The following is a 23308-nucleotide window of genomic DNA, read 5'->3' on the forward strand; positions in this document are numbered from 1 at the left end:
CTCTATAATTGAAACAAAAGTAAAACATAATCTAGCATAACGGCAAACGTTCCGTCATCGCCGATATATTTTTATCGTAAAGCTTGAATATCTGAACACCAAAACACGATTTATCTCGGAATTATATTAATGAAATTTCAATGTTTAGTACTCAAATTGAGACCATTATTTCATTTTAAAGAAAAAACTGATATGAGTTATTCCGGTTTGGTTTACATGAAATATCATCAAATGCGAATGGTTCTGATGAATTTCTTCCCATCATATTTTGGACACTTTGTTCCACCATCTCTTCATTTCGCAATTGGAAGCAGTTTGCGTTTTCGAAGAAATTCCGGTTCCAGAATTACAGGGTGATATGCACAAAAAAGTGAAAATATTGTCACTCACTTTTCTCGGTGATGGCTGAACCAATTTTCACCATCTGAGATTCAACTTAAAGATCTTAAGATGCCATAAAAATATCCCAATGTTCATTCAGATCAAACCCCTCGTTCCGGAGGTAGAGTGTTTAGTGTAAAAATGTAAATTTCAAGAATATTTTTCCATAAGCTTCCTCTTTATGTTAGCTAGTGAATTTCTCTAGTTTGAAGACATGACAGTCTGTAACTAAATAGTCTTATAAATGATTTGCAGAAATTTATCCAAGTCCAAGTATTATTCGTGCGCGACTCAGTATGTTCCGGTTTCAAGATGCTCGGGTGCACCACTAAACTCACTGACTTTCCGAGTGAACGTTTCAACAATATCCTATATTGAAGTCCCGGGAAGTCTTGATTCACAGCTCTTTTTCTAGGAAACTGAAAAAAAATTTGCAATACTATCGCGTAAAGAATTAAAACTTCCCTATTTTTTATAAATGAAATTACGTGATACAAAATAAACGAGTGAATAGGATTCAGACAAAATAGTTGTTTCATTTCATTGACATATTCTAAACAGTTGTTATAAAATCATTTTTTTAATCATCAATTAAAGGTCAACAGATTCCACGCGCGTCTTGATTCTTTATTATTCCCGCTTTATTATTTTAATTATCTATTAAAATTATTAATTGGTTATATTGGTTGATCTGGGCAGCCGGTTATCGAGAAAAATATTTTTTTTTTGAATATTAATATTAAATGAAGCAAAGTATAGAAACTTACTATGTATTCAATATACCGATATATGTTATCTCTGTTATTAACTTTGTAATATCAACGGATTTGCGCAATAGTTGATTTTTATCATTCAGTTTATAATCCTGAAAGACAATCAATAACATGGAAGAAGAAAACATTCCAAATAAATCGATAAGTTGAATGAAGAGATAATTTAGTAAAATAGAGTAATCAGGCATGAAACATGAAAATATCGGATAACTGAAAGGAAAAAGAAACTCTTGCAATTATCGCCTTTTACGACATGGAAGCAGGAACCCAGTGGATCTATTCTTGGTTCATTTTTTTCCGCCGGATTCCACACGGCAGCTAGGCTGGTACTGTCCGGAGAGAGCAAAAAGGTACTATCAATCTCCTAGTAGACCTCAGCCGCTTGGTGACTTCCGGTTCATTAGTATTCCTTAAAAACCCTTACGATATGGGTATTTTCGGAACGGGTTTATTGAGTAGATGCTGAAAATCTGGAACCGATAACGAATATGTGGTGATGAGAGTAACAATACTTTTTTAGCTTTTATAACGTACATAAAAAAAACTTAGATTTGTGTAACACTGAAAATAAAAATAATTTAACAACATTTGACACACATTGGCTTGAAGAAAAAGATTTATGTTCGAGGTCGTTTTTAAATATTAGATTAAGACTTTGAATTCTTCAATAAAATATCGAAATCATACAATACGACTGTAACAATATAATATTATAATGCAAGGCACTCGAACAAGCTTTTTTTTGTTTTGATAATAGAGGTTTTAACATTGTGGTCATTCTGCTTTTCGGGTTAGAAAAGTTTTCTGACCCTATGTGCGGGGGTTGGGAATCGAACCCAGGTGGGCAGCGTGAAAGGCATCGGCTTACCCATCACGCTATACCCGTTTCTCCACGAACAAGCTTTTAGACGTCTACTTATTATGTTTTTTTCGAAAGTATTCATAAAGTGCATTATTTAAACAATATCGAAGAACTGGTGGTCTCAATCTAGAGTAAAAAGCTGATGGCAAAAACCGCTGGAAAGCATCTACTGTTCAAATGGCATATAATCATGTCGTAATGGTCTTCAAGGTCAAGGTATATAACAAAACTCGCAATATTGATTTTTGAAAAACGCACTGAAACAGCATTTTCCGGTATCTAATTATCAAATCCGATCCGGAAATACCTCTATTGTAAGGGTTTTGAGGAACATAAAAAAAACCGGAAATCGCCATCTTGGAATTCAGAGCCACCTCAAACATCGTTTTCTGACATCTACTCTCCAAATCCGTTCCGATAATACCCATATTGAAATGACATTCAAGAATTATAAATGAACCGGAAGTTGCCGTCTTGGATTTTAGAACCACCTCAAACATCGTATTCCGACATTTACTCATCACACCCGTTCCAAAAATACCCATATTGTAAGGATTCTTATATAATATTAATAAACCGGAAGTCGCCATCTTAGATTTCCAAAATACCTCAAACATCATTTTTCGAAATATACTTCTTAAACCCATTCTGAAAATACCCATATTGTAATAGTTTCCATATAAATGAGCTGGATATCCTTTTCGCAGAAGAAGTTTACGTTATTTAGGATTTGGTTCGTAAAAAGAGTGTTGTAAACGGAGGTTTGGGTGTACCCATTTTTGAAAAAAGAATATTTACCCATTAAATTAGGTTTTATGTGAAATAATTAGGCACAAATCGGTTAGCCGTCTCTAAGCAAATAAAGTGAGTTCCGTTTTGGATTTTTAAACCATAATTCTCGATACCCCGGAACAGAGAATCCGGTTTGGCTAAGTCAGTTCATGTGGTCAGCAACTATCATAAGCTGCAAATTTAACCTTGTAACACCGGAACCGGAAGTCGGATCCGGATAGAATACAATCGAAACCTCTGGGACCAGAAGACCTTTTATTTGAGCTTAAGATTGAAAAAATCGAATCACCTATCTCTGAACAAATGAGGTGAGATCCTTTTTGGAGTATGTGACAACTGTTTCCGATGTGTCCGCTATCGGAAACCAGTATAGCTGGAATTGGTTTGCTTGACCAATTCCACATTCAATCGAATATTAGATGAAAATGAAATTTGTGATCATTCACCGTCAATTGTCAATTGAATAATCGTACCTAGTCATATGAAGTTTTGTTTGCTCAGTTTCAAGTGCAAAGTAGTGTACCTGCTTCATTGTCTTCGCTGTTGGTGGTGAGCAAGTTCGAATGAAAAGGCATGAACATCAACTCGATAACCAGAATTCTATCCATCCAGAATAATATATAGAGGATGGCGGTTCTTATTTGAGTTTTCGATTATCACCAGCAAGTTGGAATCAATAATTTTCGACTGTTAGAAAAGTATTGAGATGCGTTCCAAAGTATTAAAAATGAAAACTGAAAGAGGAAACATTTCATTTAAGCTTATTCTGTAATTGATATTTCAGCTGTCATTACTGGTATACATTCCATATATTATTTTGAACCAATTCGAATGTTTTCACGAGCCTCATTAGAAGGGCGCTCTCTCATTCAATTGAAAGAGAGATTTTGCTATTTCAAGAGATCAATTGACGGTGATTAAACTGAGCTTCGATTGATAGATAAACGAATGAAAAGCCGAATGTTGCCCGTTCGGAACGTCAGCGAAGGCTGTGTGTTACAGTGTGAAATTCACTGCAGTAGAGTGATCATCAGTATGTATCAATTGAATTGAATGAAGTTTTACTGCACTGCTGTTGACGATGACTACCGATTGGAATAGTTTTCAGATTAGTTTTGAAATTTTGTAATTTTTTGGCTTCGTCGCTTTAAGTGACGGTATCAAACACTTTTCACCTGGTAATTCCGGATCCGGATGAAATTCAGGACGCCATATAGGACCATAAGACTTCTAATTTGAACCTCAATATATGAACATCGATGAAGTTATCACCGAGAAAAGCTAATGGGATTGTTTGACACACATTGCTCAACTCGACGAACTTATGTTATACCACTTCCAAAATTTAGATCAATCGTTTCAATTCCTCTCAAATAAGTAGGATGAAACGAAGATCTAGAAAGAACATATTTCTGAACAGTTGTTTTATTATGAGTGAATAATGTTGAGCTCTACTGGCTTCAACGACGGCACAGTTTACAATACAATGTATTGTCCGTTTAATCATACATCTCGAGAGCATTTTATGAGTATTTTATTTTTAATTGCCACAGTTCCTCTGCTAGAAGAAATTGAAGTTCCCCTCTGTTATAAAACAATTCTAGCAGCGTAAGCCGGAAACGCAACTAAATTCAGACGATTGCAGCAGTACTTCACGTGAAACCGTAAACCACACCAGAGCGAGAAAGATAGATGTAGAGAGAGAAAGGAGCAACGCGAGGAGCATTATTGTCACCGCCTTTAATAGGAAGTCATTAGGGGAGAACACTTTCTAGTGTGATCCACTTGCAAAGTAGCAGCTTGAAACCAAGCAGCGCGCAGCGAATGAAAAAGGCGTGATAATCCCAGTGCAGCCTCGGCATCAGCTGGAACGCTAGAGCAAAGGTGCTGAATACTGCACCGGAAAGCGTCATGGTTTTAAGGACCTTACGGGGATGAAAAGTGAACTTAGTACTGATGGCCCGGCTTGATCGTCAGTCAAGGACAGGTTCAAATTACGGTGTTTTTTTCTCCTCTTCAGAGCTAGCGGCGCTTGACGGAAAATGGTGACGACGGTGGAAAATTTCCGGCCGCATTTTTGTGAATGGTAAACTGGGTAAGAGAAACAGTAATCCAAATAGAAAGTACCGTGACATGTACTATGAGCAGTTTGAATGAATGGTTTAAACGAGTTAAAATTATTTCTATGCAGTAGGTTTTCGTTAACGGCTTTCTGAATGCTTATCCAAAATAAATTATTCTATTTCAATTTCCAACCTGACGCTAGATGAAAAGAGATTCAGTAAAAGATTCATTTTTGGGCACTTTAGCTAAGTGGTAAACAGTTTTTACGTCTTATTTTCGTTTCCACAAATTTTCCTGAACAAGCTGCTGCTCCTAGTGAAAGCCCATCACAGCTTCGAGTAATGAAGTTCGTGTACCGTACTCAGCTAGCTTGCCGATATTGAGATGATGGAAAAAAAATCCAAAGACAACTCTGTCGAGCCAGTACACTTAGCGTGACGTAACCCAATTAAGGACTGAATTGGTCGGGCAAATAGAATAAAGCAAAAGCCTTTGCCTGCTATTCGGAATACCAATTTAACAAAACCCCCTTCACCTGACGACGATGCTCAATTATTAAATAGTTTCGATAACTAATGAGTTGATAATACTGCTGCAATCATTTTTAGTGATTAATTAGGTTAGATATTTCTCCGATTGATATAATACACCAACTGCGAACTGAAGCAACTCAGGCAGGACTCACAAGCCCGTTCGCTTTCATGTCTCGTTACATATCATAAACCACTTACGATCTTGATGACAGAAACGATAAACAATATAGTACCTGGCAAACAAAAGCCACCGTTGCCAGAACTCCGGCACTAAGGTCAATCATTATTGACTTCAAGCGTTGCAGAATTCGACCTTCAGTAGATAAAATAGAAGTTTAACTTGAAAGTAATTATTGCACCTTGATCTAAGGAAAGTGCGAGAGATTCAACTAAACAATATGACCAATGGAATATACATCGAACTCATTTCTAAGGTAGTCGCTAATGATGGGAGTGAATCATTTGATCGAAAACTGTTTCACCGAAAGCCCATTAACTTGAGGGAAAGCCTATTATCTCCTGTAAACGAGGGTTTTCGTTCCTTCATTTCGAGCGTAGATTGAAAAAAAAACAATGAGATTCCTAACGTTCGATTTTTATTTTTTTTTCTTATTGCGATATTCACCTAACCAGAGCACGTTTTGCATAAACATGAAATGAAAATTGTAGAATGATAGTACCCAAGGATGTGAATATATAGAACGGAAAGGTGAGACGTGACAGAGGGTCATTTAAGCAAGCAGAAATCTTCTAGCAACTCAAATTTTACCTTCTACAAGAGGAATCGGGCTCTGGTAGAAGGTAAAAGTTCAGTTGCTAGAAGATTTCTGCTTGCTTAAATGACCCTTTTGTCACGTCTCACCATTCCGTTCTATATATTCACATCCTTGCTCTTCCTTGAGTACTATCATTCTATAATTTAAAATATTAAATTGTTGCACAGAAGTTGATTCTGGGACAAAGAATATTATATGTTTTTCGTTTGTTTTGGAGTACTCTTTGGATGTTTTGACTTTCTTTTAGCTTCTCTATTCCCGATACAATCGGAATTCGGAAATCGATGAAGCCGAAGTCAGTTACATTCGCCTAATGGATTGTTAACCATTTCATTAGATTCGACATTTTTGAAAATCAGTGTGCCCATCTTAGAGAAATTGTAGTGCGTTTCACATAACATTTTTGGTCACCTTCCGGGATCGAAAATTGAATACCCGTTAAACTAAAATCCGATAAACCCGATAAATTTATGTGAAATTTTTACACTTATCACCCTGTATCTCCTGAACCGGAAGTCGGATCTGTTTAAAAAAAAACAAGCAGTTTTTATGGGACCCTAAGACCTGTCATTTGAATATTGGATGGACGAAATCGGTTTAGCCATCTACGAGCAAAATGAGTGACATTACTTTAATTCCATCACATATAACATCCTGTATTTCTGGAACTAGAAGTCGAATCCAAATGAAATTCAGAAACCATATATGGGAGCATAGGACTGTTCATATGAGTCTAAGTTTGTACAGAGCAGTTAAGCTATCTGCGAGCAAAATAGTAAAATTATTTTTCTCACACAAATTTACTTATTTCGACGAACTTCTTCGAATGGTATAAGGGTGTAAGAAGTTGTGTTCTTCCAGCAATTATTATTGCAAGCAGTATAAATCTATATAAATATGAAATCTAATTTGAAAATACTGCCATCCTTCTAATACATATGTCATGTTCAAACGGGTATGTTGCCAAAAACGAACCGTGCTAAAATCGATACGTCATAAAAAAGGGTGCTGTGCACAGTCCTTTAGGTACTAAGAAACAATTACATAAAACAGTATTGGAAATCGTATTTCACTTTGCTCCGAAACATCGCTTTATCATCAAGCGCGTAAAACTCCTACTACTGGAATAAGGCGAAAAGTTGCTAACACAAAAGTATCGATATCTCCGTTAAAAATAGACGTATTTTTAAATTTTATGGCTTGTTGGATAGTTATTACCGTGCGAAATCTAAGTCCAAAACATATTCTGCTTCAAGGTTAATTGTGACAGATATTGTCAAAAAACAGAAAATTTTGACAGAAAACTTCGTATAACTCAAAAAGTAAACATCCGATCTCAAAATCATCGAATGGTGTTCACGGTGACGGGAAGACCTCTCATTTGCGACTAGTATGATCAAAATCGGTCCAGTCATCTCTGAAGTCTCGACACATACACATACACACACGGACATTTGCTCAGTACGTCGAGCTGAATCGATTGGTATATGACACTCGACTCTACGGGCCTCGGAAAAATTTTCAAAAGTTTGAGCAATTCTATATCTATTTTTCATATTTATAAAAAGGTAAGAAGTGAAATATTTTGTTTGCAATTTTCTGTATTCAGCATTTATTACCAGCTTGAAAAACTGCTGCCACGATGATAATTTTTACTTCATAAACTCAGGTGTTAAGTTTACAAATATTAAAATATAAAATTAACTATTAAGATATTAAATATGAATGACATTTTTTGAGGGATCCTTTTTTTGGACTTTTTTCAACTAAAATGGTAAAATCAAATGGTACGTCTTTGAACAGCAAAATAGCAAATCTCTCGAAAATTTATTTCGATTCAATTGGATTTCTGCTGGCAGGAAATTCAAATGTTATTATTCCTCAAATAGCGTCATTAGCAGACATTCCGGCTAGTGTGACACGAAACTTTTCCTTAAAAAACACTCAATAATCCTTGAGAGTTGTTAACCGCAGTGTCACAAACAAACTATAATTCCAGCTATATGACATAATAACTAGCAGTTCATTGCATACTCGATCGAATAATGAGACAAAAGTTAGTACTGAATATTTTTCTGAGGAATCAATCAAATTACGATTTCACTCATAGTTCACGCATCTTCCCACAAAAGCCACCAAAAAATTTCTATGGATAAACAGTATTTAATATATATTTGAGTTAAAGATAAAAAGTTCATTGGCACAAATAGTTTTATTTAAATAAGTAAATAATTCAAAACACACATAACGTTTGGATGTACCATTGACACAGCATCAAAAAGTCATGCTACATGCTTCGTTACTTTATACAACTTGAGTGGAACTTTTAAAAAAGTATTCGAACTTGCATTTTGACCTGCGACTCTGCCTTCTATAAGTATTCAAAGTTAGAGTAAAAACCTGTTTTAATCCACCTAGTGGTGTAATGATGCCTTTCTCATATTATCAGGTGTACAACTTTGCTTCCGCCGTTTTCCGATAGGTGGCTGTACTGGCTGAGGCTGGTTAAAATACAAAGATGATAATGCCTTTAAAGTGAGTGTTTACAGTTCCTAACGAATTGTCATCGCCGTTTCAGTGACAGTTGTTCTTGTTTTCGTATTATTCACGCTCGAAAATGTCTGTTTATGTGCCCAATTCTCGCCATTTGCGGGAAGTTTTATTTTTCTGTTGCAATTTGAAAAAAATGCAACTGAAGCGCATCGAATGCTTTCAGAAACTTACGGTGATGCTGCTCTGAGTAAAAGAATCCGTCGGGAGTGGTTTCAACGTTTTATAAATGATGATTCCGATGTCGAAGACAAACATGATGGTGGAAGAGAAAAAACCTTCGAAGATGAAGTTTACTACGAGCTCTTAAAACCGGGTGAAACCAACACAGGAGATCGCTACTGAACGCAACTGATGCGCCTTAGTCGCGCACTAAAAGAAAAGCAGCCACAGTATCAAGAGCGACATGGCAAAGTCATCCTCCAACACGACAATGCTCGGCCTCACGTCGCAAAAGTGGTCAAAAAGTAGTTAGTTAGTTTTTTTTTATTAAAGAGACTTTCAGCCAGTGGCTGGTTCGTCTCTGTGGTCAAAAAGTACCTGGAAACGCTGAAATGGGAAGTCTTGCCCCACCCGCCGTATTCCCCAGATGTCGCCCCTTCTGACTTCCACCTATTCCGTTCGATGGCACACGGCCTGGCAAATCAACATTTTCAATCCTTCGAAGAGTTGGAAAAATGGATAGCGTCAAAAAAGGACTCCTTTTGTCGAGCCGGGATCCGAAAATTTTCGGAAAGATGGGAGAAAGTTGTCGCTAGCGACGGACAATACTTTGAATAATACACCTGTAAGAACTTTTTCGCAATAAAGCTTTAAATTTTAGAAAAAAAACGGTGGAAGCAATCATCGTAAATATTACTGAGAAATTCGCAAAAAACAACTGGTCATTGAATAGGAATAGGAAAGTTTGTTCGGACTTAATCTAGCGAACTCTACAAATCCTGTTTACTCTGTAGTTCCTGGACCGGAGGGAGAATCCACAACAAATTTAGGAATTCCGTATGAAACTATAAGACTTTCCCCATTTGGCCATCTTGAAGGAAAGTGAGTTAGACCCTTTTGCAGTTTTTAATCACCATTTCCAATTCTTCCGAAATCGGATTCAGATGACCGGAATAGTCGAAGTTGGTTTGTTTGCCGGCAACAAATATGACCTACAAATCGGAATAGTTTTGAACCTTGTTAAACCTAGACTTTGTCCCGGGTTGGCGGTTCAATGCGTAGGGCACTGGTCTAACAAACCAGTTGTCGTATGTTCGAGCCTCGACCTGGAAGGATTCGTAGTGTCCGTAGGATCATAGCACCAGCCATGCAATGGTTCTGTACACTCTGAATCGGCTGCGAAGTCTGTTGAAACAGAAGACCAAATTTCACTACAGGAATGTAATACCAAGGCTTTGGCTAAACCTAAACTTACTATCTCATGCTTTATTTCGATTAAACCAATTAGACGGAATCTAACAAACAAAGTGAACCTGCGTTTCTGTTACTTCTGCATATGTAAGTCAAGCTAAACAGCATGAATCAGCAGCATAAAACATTATTATTTTTATTATTATAATTATTGACATCATTACACCACATTACTGCACTACCGGATGTGAAAATTTCATATTTTTTTCAAATAAATTTGAATTCATTGACTTCCGTTTATTCTCTCGGTCGTACTGATCATAAAATAGCTATAATTTTTATCAACCGCAGCACCGTCTTTTACCAATATTACACACTGGTAGCAGGCATCCGCATCCGTTTCGATTTCTTCATAGCGTGTACGAAATAGAACAAAGCACGCATCGTTTGTTTTGCGTTTTCTTCTTCTTTCGGTGTGGTACATATTGTCATTCTATATGGCGACCTGAAAACTTTGACACTCATCGCACTGTAACTGCGGAACAGAAAGTCGGATCCGGATGAAATTTCACAGTAGCTTTAAAGATAATATGAGCTTTAATTCAAATCAAAATTTGTGAAAATCGGTTCAAGCATCACAGAGAAATCGAAGTGAGTTCTATTTTATAAGTTTTTCTGCACCTCTTTCTGTGCTTCCGGAACAGGAATAGGGGGGACCAGTAGTGCCGAATTAAGCTTTTATGCCCACAAGCTAGCAAGCTCTGCAAACTAGAAGAATTTACCAGTCAGTTTTATGGGATTTGTATCTGGTTTTGATCATCGTTTGTGAAAAAATACTAATGAAACTGGTAATTTTCCACTTATCACGCTTTAGTAGGATCTGGATAAAATGTTTTAAATTTTTTTAGAAAACTATAAGACTTTTCATTTGAATCTCATTTTGTGAAAATCGGTAGAGCCATCCCTGAAAAAGTGCGTGCAGATTTTTGTTACATACATACACACATACACACACAAACACCCACACACACAAACACCCACACACACTCTCACACACACACTATCTCACACAAACACACACACACACTCTCTCTCTCACACAAACACACATACACACACATACAAACACACACATACACTCTCTCTCTCATACATACACACACGCGCACACACACATACAGACAGACATTTGTTCAGTTCGTCGAGCCGGGTCGAATGGTATATGACATTCGGCTCTCCGGGCGATTGCATAGCCTTTCTATATGAGAAAAGCAAAAAGGTTAAATGGTTGTATACATTTGGAAGGAAAATGTACATCGATCTTCAACAAAAATATGGCTGGCTGCACGACCCCTTTCGATTAGCAGGAAACTTTGCATGTGGGTTAGTTATAGCAAATAAAATAATTCTCACTGATCCAGAGATTTTTTTTTTCACTCAAGACTAATTTTTGAAAATGGCGCGTATGTGTTTAAAGCCACATTATTTTGAAATAATTATAACTAGAAATCTATAGCTTCTACAAAGAATATGTCTGCAAAGTAGTTGTAGGTAATCAATTGAACTTTCTAAAAAAATATACACTGAAAATAATCTTATTTTTCGAGAGATCGCAAATAAAATCTATTTTTCAAAATTTCCAATTATTTTATCGGAAGGTTTTTTTATATTTTTATATCACAAAAAACGTCAAGTTACAATAAAATTAATGAAAGTTGGAGAGATGATAAATCAAAAAATTTCCCGAAGAAACACTTTTTAACAATTTAACAATTTTCGAAAAACGATGTTTTTTTCATCAGGTATAAATGTAAATGAGCAATGTTATACTCTAAGCTGCATTCAATAAAAAAGCTCATAGGAAGCTACTTCCTAAATGCAGTCGTTTTCGAGATGTATGAGGAACTAAATCGAGAAAATTGATATTTCATAAGAAAAAGTATTAGAATTGCTGAAAAAACCGACTTTCGAACGGAGCCATAGTATTCTATAATATTCGACTCAGTTCAACGAGATCGGAAAATGTATGTGTGTGTGCGTGTGAGTGTGCGCGCGTGTTTGTGTGTGTATGTGTGTGTGTGTGTGTGTGTGTGTGTGTGTGTGTGTGTGTGTGTGTGTGTGTGTGTGTGTGTGTGTGTGAACTTTTCGAAGATATTTTTACCGCTCAGTTTTCTCAAAGATGGCTGAACCGATTTTTTTAGGATCGTTTAAAAGCATTTTTTTATGCTGATGGTAATAAAATTGGAAAACATCAAGATTTAATGTTATCTCGAAAACAAATTTTTTTTAAATATCTACTTTCTGGGACTTCCTTAGACTTATAAATCCCAGAAAGTCGATTTAAAAAAAAATGTTTCTAGATCACACTAATTCTCGACGTTTCATGCAATTCTAAGACTTTTAGCATCAAATTTTTTGTTCGAAACCTTAAAAAAACGATTTTTTCAAACCTTGTTAAAAAAGCTACTAGAAACATAACAATTCTGAGCTAGAATAATGCATTTTCTGAGCAAACATTGCCCAAGCAAATAAAAAGAATTCGAACAATTGCTCTTGTAATACAAGTTTCCTGAAACAAAGTTGTTAAGCACTTTTTTCCTAACTATCCGTGTAATAATATTGACTGGCTTAATCTTCAAACTTCGTGCAAACATCATTTTGATCGCAATTCGAATGCATTATTCACAGCAATTACGTTCACTCGCATCAAAAACAGAAAACTTTTAATGGCGAAACTTAAAACAATCGATAAGAAAATTCAATTCACCCGATTTCAGCCCGGGATCGAATCAAAACTTCGAAAAAACTATAACATCAAAAGCACAATTGAAGCTATATTTACCGTAAATTAAAAGCGTCTGTCGCTTGTCTCTTGGAACGAAACTGCAAAAGTTGCTGCCAGCTGCTACTTATCTTCCTCTTCAAACCTGTTATTTTTTTTCGTTGGAGACTTCGGCTCCCCCTGTTTGCCAGTGACAACTCTAATGCACCAACTACGACGGGGCGCGCACACACACACTACTCGGTCGTGGGTTTTCTTCCACACGACTTAGCTTCAACAGGCACAGCCCGACGGTGACACAAACTGTCTACACTAGCAGTCCTCGACGTTATCAGGATATTCCCCTTTTGATCACAGAACCCGGTTTGAGCACTTTTCCTCCAACCACTACTAAATTTTCTTATTTTTTAGCGTTTTCACCTGCTTTGCACTATCGAACACTTTGCTTGCTACATTAGAGTAAGCCTGTATACGTTCTATTGTTGCTATCCGCTTTCGTGCAGTCCTCAGGTACTGTTGATCCAATCACTTGATTGATTAATTTTCCACCTTTCCACTTCCGGTCATCGGAATTTGCTGCTACTGGAACACTTGTATTGTATCTACAACAAAACGAACAATATTTCGATGAAACTGCAGTCAGACTATATTCCGGCCAATGATAACCCGTCCCTCATAATCCTTATATCCTTTACCGATCTCGCATGTGTATTAGATGTCAAATAAAAACCCAAAATGTTGAAGTTCCAGCATCTTCGACCCAAGCAAAGATGGCTTGTGTAAGCAGAGGAACGCGTTGCGATCTGAAAATCGCATCCTGATTTCTTCGGATGTTGTTGGTGTTATTGTTTATCATTCAATATTTATGGCCCCGGTCCAAGTCCGCAGACAAAAGCTGAAATTTCAGTAATGGCACCGTAGCTTATCACCAATCCAATCTTGGTCAGGAAATCCATCCGGTTAACGACCAGGTCGGGGCAGGGTTGTGATCAATGAAATAGGGATTAACTGACCGGTCGAAAGATGATACCAACACGAATCCTATATCACATATCAATGTAATTGCTTTTGGCATCGGTTGGGGTTGTTATTGTAGTCGAACATATTGTCGATGAACGAAACGTGTGCTCCGGATTGCTACTGTGTGCCATCTGCAATAATCTCTCAGACAGGGGAAGGGGGCTTTGAGGAAACTGGACCAGGATGTTTGCAAATCATCGAGATCTAGCATAGGAAAACAAATTGAGGTGGCTCTTCCCATCGGGATATACGGTCATGCTAATAGTGCGGAAAATAGCCGGAATTTCCGCCAAACGATGAATGCTTTCACATTGCTAGGTTCTAGTGATTGGACAACTAATTCTGTAACATTTCAGCGGATAACATCTTTTACAACGAAAAGAGCACCATAGGATAAATTATGCTGATGCACAAAATTTTCCCTGATAGACGTTTTTCCATGCGTGTATTCGTTCATTACTAACGTTATATTGCAGCAATTTTGAGAGTAATTGGCAACGATAAATGAATGAATTCGCGAAAGCAATAGTTAATTTTGTATTCCTTACATGCTGGGCTTAATCCAACCTGTAGAACAGCTCTGCCATTTGGCTATCCTGAAGATGTGGGAAACCCACATCTCAAAAGAGGCCAGATAAAAACACGCTTTACTGTGTGAACTAAAAAAAAAATATCTGTATGAAATACCATCCATAGCGCGGAGTCGGAAGTCCTAAAATCGCCCAGAAAAAAAACGATGTCGAAATGACACCAATGCTAAAAGCAGAACTTTCTTAGTGTTCCAAACATGACCAACTGTTTTTACTTTTCTTTACGTTTCGTCTTAGACTCGTCAGTGCAGAGCAGTTCAAATTGAACTGCTTATTGCAAACTTAAACAGTTCAACTTGAACCGCTAAGCAGACGTAAAGTTAATGCTATTTGCAAAACACTTATATACTTGGTACCGAAGTACCACGTCTTTCCTGACGTGCCGAACGAAAACGTTGTTTTCGGCTTATTCTGGCCGATGCAGGTATGGTCATTTAGGGGTTATCCTATGTTTGTGCTTAGGGCACATAACCGTTTTTACTTTTCTTTACGTTTCGTCTTAGACTCGTCAGTGCAGAGCAGTTCAAATTGAACTGCTTATTGCAAACTTAAACAGTTCAACTTGAACCGCTAAGCAGACGTAAAGTTAATGCTATTTGCAAAACACTTATATACTTGGTACCGAAGTACCACGTCTTTCCTGACGTGCCGAACGAAAACGTTGTTTTCGGCTTATTCTGGCCGATGCAGGTATGGTCATTTAGGGGTTATCCTATGTTTGTGCTTAGGGCACATAACCGTTTTTACTTTTCTTTACGTTTCGTCTTAGACTCGTCAGTGCAGAGCAGTTCAAATTGAACTGCTTATTGCAAACTTAAACAGTTCAACTTGAACCGCTAAGCAGACGTAAAGTTAATGCTATTTGCAAAACACTTATATACTTTGTACCGAAGTACCACGTCTTTCCTGACGTGCCGAACGAAAACGTTGTTTTCGGCTTATTCTGGCCGATGCAGGTATGGTCATTTAGGGGTTATCCTATGTTTGTGCTTAGGGTACATAACCGTTTTTACTTTTCTTTACGTTTCGTCTTAGACTCGTCAGTGCAGAGCAGTTCAAATTGAACTGCTTATTGCAAACTTAAACAGTTCAACTTGAACCGCTAAGCAGACGTAAAGTTAATGCTATTTGCAAAACACTTATATACTTTGTACCGAAGTACCACGTCTTTCCTGACGTGCCGAACGAAGACGTGGTACTTCGGTACCAAGTATATAAGTGTTTTGCAAATAGCATTAACTTTACGTCTGCTTAGCGGTTCAAGTTGAACTGTTTAAGTTTGCAATAAGCAGTTCAATTTGAACTGCTCTGCACTGACGAGTCTAAGACGAAACGTAAAGAAAAGTAAAAACGGTTATGTGCCCTAAGCACAAACATAGGATAACCCCTAAATGACCATACCTGCATCGGCCAGAATAAGCCGAAAACAACGTTTTCGTTCGGCACGTCAGGAAAGACGTGGTACTTCGGTACCAAGTATATAAGTGTTTTGCAAATAGCATTAACTTTACGTCTGCTTAGCGGTTCAAGTTGAACTGTTTAAGTTTGCAATAAGCAGTTCAATTTGAACTGCTCTGCACTGACGAGTCTAAGACGAAACGTAAAGAAAAGTAAAAACGGTTATGTGCCCTAAGCACAAACATAGGATAACCCCTAAATGACCATACCTGCATCGGCCAGAATAAGCCGAAAACAACGTTTTCGTTCGGCACGTCAGGAAAGACGTGGTAATTCGGTACCAAGTATATAAGTGTTTTGCAAATAGCATTAACTTTACGTCTGCTTAGCGGTTCAAGTTGAACTGTTTAAGTTTGCAATAAGCAGTTCAATTTGAACTGCTCTGCACTGACGAGTCTAAGACGAAACGTAAAGAAAAGTAAAAACGGTTATGTGCCCTAAGCACAAACATAGGATAACCCCTAAATGACCATACCTGCATCGGCCAGAATAAGCCGAAAACAACGTTTTCGTTCGGCACGTCAGGAAAGACGTGGTACTTCGGTACCAAGTATATAAGTGTTTTGCAAATAGCATTAACTTTACGTCTGCTTAGCGGTTCAAGTTGAACTGTTTAAGTTTGCAATAAGCAGTTCAATTTGAACTGCTCTGCACTGACGAGTCTAAGACGAAACGTAAAGAAAAGTAAAAACGGTTATGTGCCCTAAGCACAAACATAGGATAACCCCTAAATGACCATACCTGCATCGGCCAGAATAAGCCGAAAACAACGTTTTCGTTCGGCACGTCAGGAAAGACGTGGTAATTCGGTACCAAGTATATAAGTGTTTTGCAAATAGCATTAACTTTACGTCTGCTTAGCGGTTCAAGTTGAACTGTTTAAGTTTGCAATAAGCAGTTCAATTTGAACTGCTCTGCACTGACGAGTCTAAGACGAAACGTAAAGAAAAGTAAAAACGGTTATGTGCCCTAAGCACAAACATAGGATAACCCCTAAATGACCATACCTGCATCGGCCAGAATAAGCCGAAAACAACGTTTTCGTTCGGCACGTCAGGAAAGACGTGGTACTTCGGTACCAAGTATATAAGTGTTTTGCAAATAGCATTAACTTTACGTCTGCTTAGCGGTTCAAGTTGAACTGTTTAAGTTTGCAATAAGCAGTTCAATTTGAACTGCTCTGCACTGACGAGTCTAAGACGAAACGTAAAGAAAAGTAAAAACGGTTATGTGCCCTAAGCACAAACATAGGATAACCCCTAAATGACCATACCTGCATCGGCCAGAATAAGCCGAAAACAACGTTTTCGTTCGGCACGTCAGGAAAGACGTGGTACTTCGGTACCAAGTATATAAGTGTTTTGCAAATAGCATTAACTTTACGTCTGCTTAGCGGTTCAAGTTGAACTGTTTAAGTTTGCAATAAGCAGTTCAATTTGAACTGCTCTGCACTGACGAGTCTAAGACGAAACGTAAAGAAAAGTAAAAACGGTTATGTGCCCTAAGCACAAACATAGGATAACCCCTAAATGACCATACCTGCATCGGCCAGAATAAGCCGAAAACAACGTTTTCGTTCGGCACGTCAGGAAAGACGTGGTACTTCGGTACCAAGTATATAAGTGTTTTGCAAATAGCATTAACTTTACGTCTGCTTAGCGGTTCAAGTTGAACTGTTTAAGTTTGCAATAAGCAGTTCAATTTGAACTGCTCTGCACTGACGAGTCTAAGACGAAACGTAAAGAAAAGTAAAAACGGTTATGTGCCCTAAGCACAAACATAGGATAACCCCTAAATGACCATACCTGCATCGGCCAGAATAAGCCGAAAACAACGTTTTCGTTCGGCACGTCAGGAAAGACGTGGTAATTCGGTACCAAGTATATAAGTGTTTTGCAAATAGCATTAACTTTACGTCTGCTTAGCGGTTCAAGTTGAACTGTTTAAGTTTGCAATAAGCAGTTCAATTTGAACTGCTCTGCACTGACGAGTCTAAGACGAAACGTAAAGAAAAGTAAAAACGGTTATGTGCCCTAAGCACAAACATAGGATAACCCCTAAATGACCATACCTGCATCGGCCAGAATAAGCCGAAAACAACGTTTTCGTTCGGCACGTCAGGAAAGACGTGGTACTTCGGTACCAAGTATATAAGTGTTTTGCAAATAGCATTAACTTTACGTCTGCTTAGCGGTTCAAGTTGAACTGTTTAAGTTTGCAATAAGCAGTTCAATTTGAACTGCTCTGCACTGACGAGTCTAAGACGAAACGTAAAGAAAAGTAAAAACGGTTATGTGCCCTAAGCACAAACATAGGATAACCCCTAAATGACCATACCTGCATCGGCCAGAATAAGCCGAAAACAACGTTTTCGTTCGGCACGTCAGGAAAGACGTGGTAATTCGGTACCAAGTATATAAGTGTTTTGCAAATAGCATTAACTTTACGTCTGCTTAGCGGTTCAAGTTGAACTGTTTAAGTTTGCAATAAGCAGTTCAATTTGAACTGCTCTGCACTGACGAGTCTAAGACGAAACGTAAAGAAAAGTAAAAACGGTTATGTGCCCTAAGCACAAACATAGGATAACCCCTAAATGACCATACCTGCATCGGCCAGAATAAGCCGAAAACAACGTTTTCGTTCGGCACGTCAGGAAAGACGTGGTACTTCGGTACCAAGTATATAAGTGTTTTGCAAATAGCATTAACTTTACGTCTGCTAAGCGGTTCAAGTTGAACTGTTTAAGTTTGCAATAAGCAGTTCAATTTGAACTGCTCTGCACTGACGAGTCTAAGACGAAACATAAAGAAAAGTAAAAACGGTTATGTGCCCTAAGCACAAACATAGGATAACCCCTAAATGACCATACCTGCATCGGCCAGAATAAGCCGAAAACAACGTTTTCGTTCGGCACGTCAGGAAAGACGTGGTACTTCGGTACCAAGTATATAAGTGTTTTGCAAATAGCATTAACTTTACGTCTGCTTAGCGGTTCAAGTTGAACTGTTTAAGTTTGCAATAAGCAGTTCAATTTGAACTGCTCTGCACTGACGAGTCTAAGACGAAACGTAAAGAAAAGTAAAAACGGTTATGTGCCCTAAGCACAAACATAGGATAACCCCTAAATGACCATACCTGCATCGGCCAGAATAAGCCGAAAACAACGTTTTCGTTCGGCACGTCAGGAAAGACGTGGTACTTCGGTACCAAGTATATAAGTGTTTTGCAAATAGCATTAACTTTACGTCTGCTTAGCGGTTCAAGTTGAACTGTTTAAGTTTGCAATAAGCAGTTCAATTTGAACTGCTCTGCACTGACGAGTCTAAGACGAAACGTAAAGAAAAGTAAAAACGGTTATGTGCCCTAAGCACAAACATAGGATAACCCCTAAATGACCATACCTGCATCGGCCAGAATAAGCCGAAAACAACGTTTTCGTTCGGCACGTCAGGAAAGACGTGGTACTTCGGTACCAAGTATATAAGTGTTTTGCAAATAGCATTAACTTTACGTCTGCTTAGCGGTTCAAGTTGAACTGTTTAAGTTTGCAATAAGCAGTTCAATTTGAACTGCTCTGCACTGACGAGTCTAAGACGAAACGTAAAGAAAAGTAAAAACGGTTATGTGCCCTAAGCACAAACATAGGATAACCCCTAAATGACCATACCTGCATCGGCCAGAATAAGCCGAAAACAACGTTTTCGTTCGGCACGTCAGGAAAGACGTGGTACTTCGGTACCAAGTATATAAGTGTTTTGCAAATAGCATTAACTTTACGTCTGCTTAGCGGTTCAAGTTGAACTGTTTAAGTTTGCAATAAGCAGTTCAATTTGAACTGCTCTGCACTGACGAGTCTAAGACGAAACGTAAAGAAAAGTAAAAACGGTTATGTGCCCTAAGCACAAACATAGGATAACCCCTAAATGATGACCAACTGGCCAGTAAGATGAAGCCGAATGTTTCCATTAGGTTCGTGCAAAGCATGATAAAACGTACCGACGGAAGAAGCTGAACAAATTCGACAAATAAGAATGTTTGGTTTAGCAGGTCACCTGTAGTTGCGGCAAAATAAGACAAGCGTGTATTAATACGAATATAATGAACTGTCGAAAGCACCCTAGGATCATGTTGTCTCGCGAAGGTGGAACATTTTTAGGGCGGATCTCGCACTACGACTACGAAACAGAACCAAGAATATTATTTTAGTATCAACATATGTCAACCAGTGGAGCTCTTCGGGACTTAACTGATTAATGAATAATCTAGCCATCATGAAAGCCAGCCCTAATAAAACATATAAGGTATGGGCCGACGTGCTGGCTTTTGAAGAAACTATGGACAAAATTATCAAAGGAAATCAGCTAGTTTGACGTTAGCCAGAAATAGTGATTGAGGCAAAATTCGTAAAATCGCCCAGAAAAAAAAATTGCTATTTATATATTTTGTTCAAGTGTTGATAATTTGGTTCTATATGCTCATGGAATTTTCCAATGCACGTTGACATATTTTAGTTTTCATAAGTTACAAAATTATTACTGACTTTTCAGCTGATTCTATGATGTTTTATTGTATTATGATATTTATTCCCAAATTGTTCAAAGATAAACGTCTAGAACATTCGAAGAAATCAACAACTTTCAAAAATTGTATTGAAGAATTTTGAAAAAAAAATTTTCGTAATTTTTATGAACAATAAGTTTAAGTTCAATGTACTATCTGTGATAGACAATAATATTTAGAAAACAGATGTCGGAAAATCATTTTAATGGTCAAATAGAACCAAACTATCCAAACTTCAACAAAAATATAAAAAGCTTTTTTTTTCTAGGCGGTTCTACCCAATTGAATTTGAGTTGCAATACACTAATGAATGGATTACGCACTGAGCGTATAGAGATTTTCATCCGAATTAGGAAAATTTATGATAAATATAAACTAGAATATGTTAAAATGAGGTATTTTTTACACGTTTTTATGCGGTTCTATTACTCGATTTTTTACGGGGATTAATAATTTTCGATTTTGGAAACATCTAAAGTCCCAAAGTTGATTATTTCACAATTTTTTTTTATTGCACCATATCTCGACGTTTCATGCTTTTCAAAGACAATTGGCACCAAAAAAAAAGTTCTAAGTCGATTTTTTTTTCAAATTTTTTTCTCATTTGGCATCAAACAAGTAACGCGTTATTTTGGGCGGATTTCTATCTTGATACGCGTGAAAAAAGACCTCAGTGTACTTAATTCGTGAACGAACAGTGAAGATAACACCAAAAGTTTATTTACATCAACATGACGCATTTTTTCCGTAATGCATTCAAAAACCTGCATAATTTAAATGATATGTGTATGTGTGTGTAGCAGCATGTCTACAGTTTGATTTTGATATTCACCTTTCAGTTGAAAAAATTACTTACTTGGATACCGTAAGAAAGGAAATGCGTAAAAATTTTGCTCGTGCATCGTGAAAATTCAAACTACTCGAACACAAAATTGTTCGATAGGATTATTGAATGTAAGCAACTAAGATTTTTTATTTGTTTTGTACAAAAATCCACATAGTTGATCTTGTTTTCTTCACGATTAGGCTCATTAGTGTTTTGGCAATTCAAATTGTTGAGCTTCCACGTCCACCACACAGTTCCATTAAAACTGCTAAGAAAATGCAAAGTTGGACATGGGAGTCAAATTTGAACAACCTGTTAAAAAAAGGGTTTCTATAACTGTTAACTATAGCCAGGAAAACTGGACCCTAAAGTCATGTAGACGACAAACCGCTTGACCAGTTGCCGGTAATCCAACCTCGTTGTCCGAGGCTTGGAAGCAAGCCAGACTGTCGACTTACAAGAAGGTTGTGATTCCAAATCGGAACGATAACCGGTTGAAGTTTTATCGACGTGGCACAGGACGGTGAAAACTCCATCAAGACAGACTTTAAGCAGCTTTTTGGCCTGGAATATCAAATGGCAAAACGGAGAAGATAGGTGTCACAGATTTAAGCTTATGACAGTGACAGTGTTGAGAAAAAAAAATCGAAATTCGCGACTGGCAGACGACAGAAGTGATTTTCAGACAATAAAATCTCACTTAGAAAAGTTGAGTACAGATTTTTTGCAAACACGATTCTCACTGAAACTGATTTCACATGGCAAAAAATCAGTTGTGAAAAGTTCACTAGCGAACAATCTCGTCTATTATATTTAAGGAAAAAAAAATCGCAAATTGAATATAACTGATATGGTTTTCGAACAGAAGATTTTCGGGAAATAAGTTTTCATAGTCGTTATATCTCAACCCTTTGCAGAATACATGATAAATGAACTCGCCGATGAAAAAAAACTATAAATGTTCAGTGCGCGTAGAATGGTTGATAGTTGAATCAATAGTAATGATGTATTCGTAATTTATTCGGCAAAACCGTGGTGGAAGAGTAATATCATAAATAAAAGTGCTGTGAGTAATAGTAGTTATAATGATAGTAAAAGCATTATTAAAAACCATTTACAAAGCATGTTATGCAACTGATTAAAAGTATAACCCAATTGAACATGAATATTGTACTCAAAAGTAACAGGAGCGCAGGTTATCGCTATATCAATTTAAACACTGCCCCTGTTGTGTGTTTGAAACATGCACAATGTTGCACTCCGGTTACTTCTATAATTCAAATTCATGCTAAATAGCGTTTTATTGTGTTTAATCTAAGTAATGCTGTGTAATCAGCCAATTGGAATTAAAACAGCCTACCGTCAACCTTCACTATTTGGAAAAAATGTTGTTGTTCATATTTACCATCCTACGTGCATTGGATATATTGCAGTCATTATTTCTCAGTTGCGATTCAGTCGCGAATTTATTCAGCAGAAATTTTTGTAATTGAAGAAAATATAATAATTAAATCTTGCACGAATCACTTCGGTGTCGAACTGAGGCGTGGTGGAAACTCAGTCTCGGAATATTGCCATAGGCTCTTCTACTTTTAGATTATCTCTTTAAAGATAATTCTGTGAGTGAAAATTCGTTATCAAGTTTTGCTGACACAAAAAATTACTTGTCAACTTAGAGATTCTGAGTTTTGTGGATGCTTGTTTCATGGATGAAAATATCGGAAGTGATTTTTTCAGTCACTAAGTTTTTTTTAGAAAACTACGTTGAACTGATTTTTTCACAAGTGATACCGAAATGAGCTTTTGCCTTTCTCATATAGAAAGGCTATGCAATCACTGTGAAAACCGACTTTTTAACCGAGGCCCGGAGGGCTGAATGTCATGTACCATTCGACTCAGCTCGACAAACTGAGCAAATGTTTGTATGTGTGTGTGTGTGTATGTATGTAACAAAATTATGCACTCTCTTTTCTCGGAGATAGCTGAAC

At 37.4% G+C, this 23308-nt stretch overlaps 2 protein-coding genes across 7 annotated transcripts in view; both read right to left on the bottom strand.

Moving 5' to 3' along the window:
- The window catches only part of LOC131438782 (neurocalcin homolog), a 527871-nt gene that overhangs the window by 334463 nt on the left and 170100 nt on the right, over window positions 1–23308 (bottom strand). The window lies entirely within an intron of this gene.
- The window catches only part of LOC131438780 (neuronal calcium sensor 2), a 461386-nt gene that overhangs the window by 275148 nt on the left and 162930 nt on the right, over window positions 1–23308 (bottom strand). For 2 of the 5 annotated variants that reach the window (XM_058609038.1, XM_058609037.1), the window contains exon 2: window positions 12927–13468. The exons of the other annotated variants lie outside the window; for them this stretch is intronic. The gene's annotated coding sequence lies outside the window, so the exon portion shown is untranslated. The remainder of the gene's footprint in view (window positions 1–12926; window positions 13469–23308) is intronic. 5 annotated transcript variants of the gene reach the window in all.

This window comes from Malaya genurostris, chromosome 3 (assembly GCF_030247185.1).
Source record: "Malaya genurostris strain Urasoe2022 chromosome 3, Malgen_1.1, whole genome shotgun sequence".
Taxonomy (NCBI): Eukaryota; Metazoa; Arthropoda; class Insecta; order Diptera; family Culicidae; genus Malaya; species Malaya genurostris.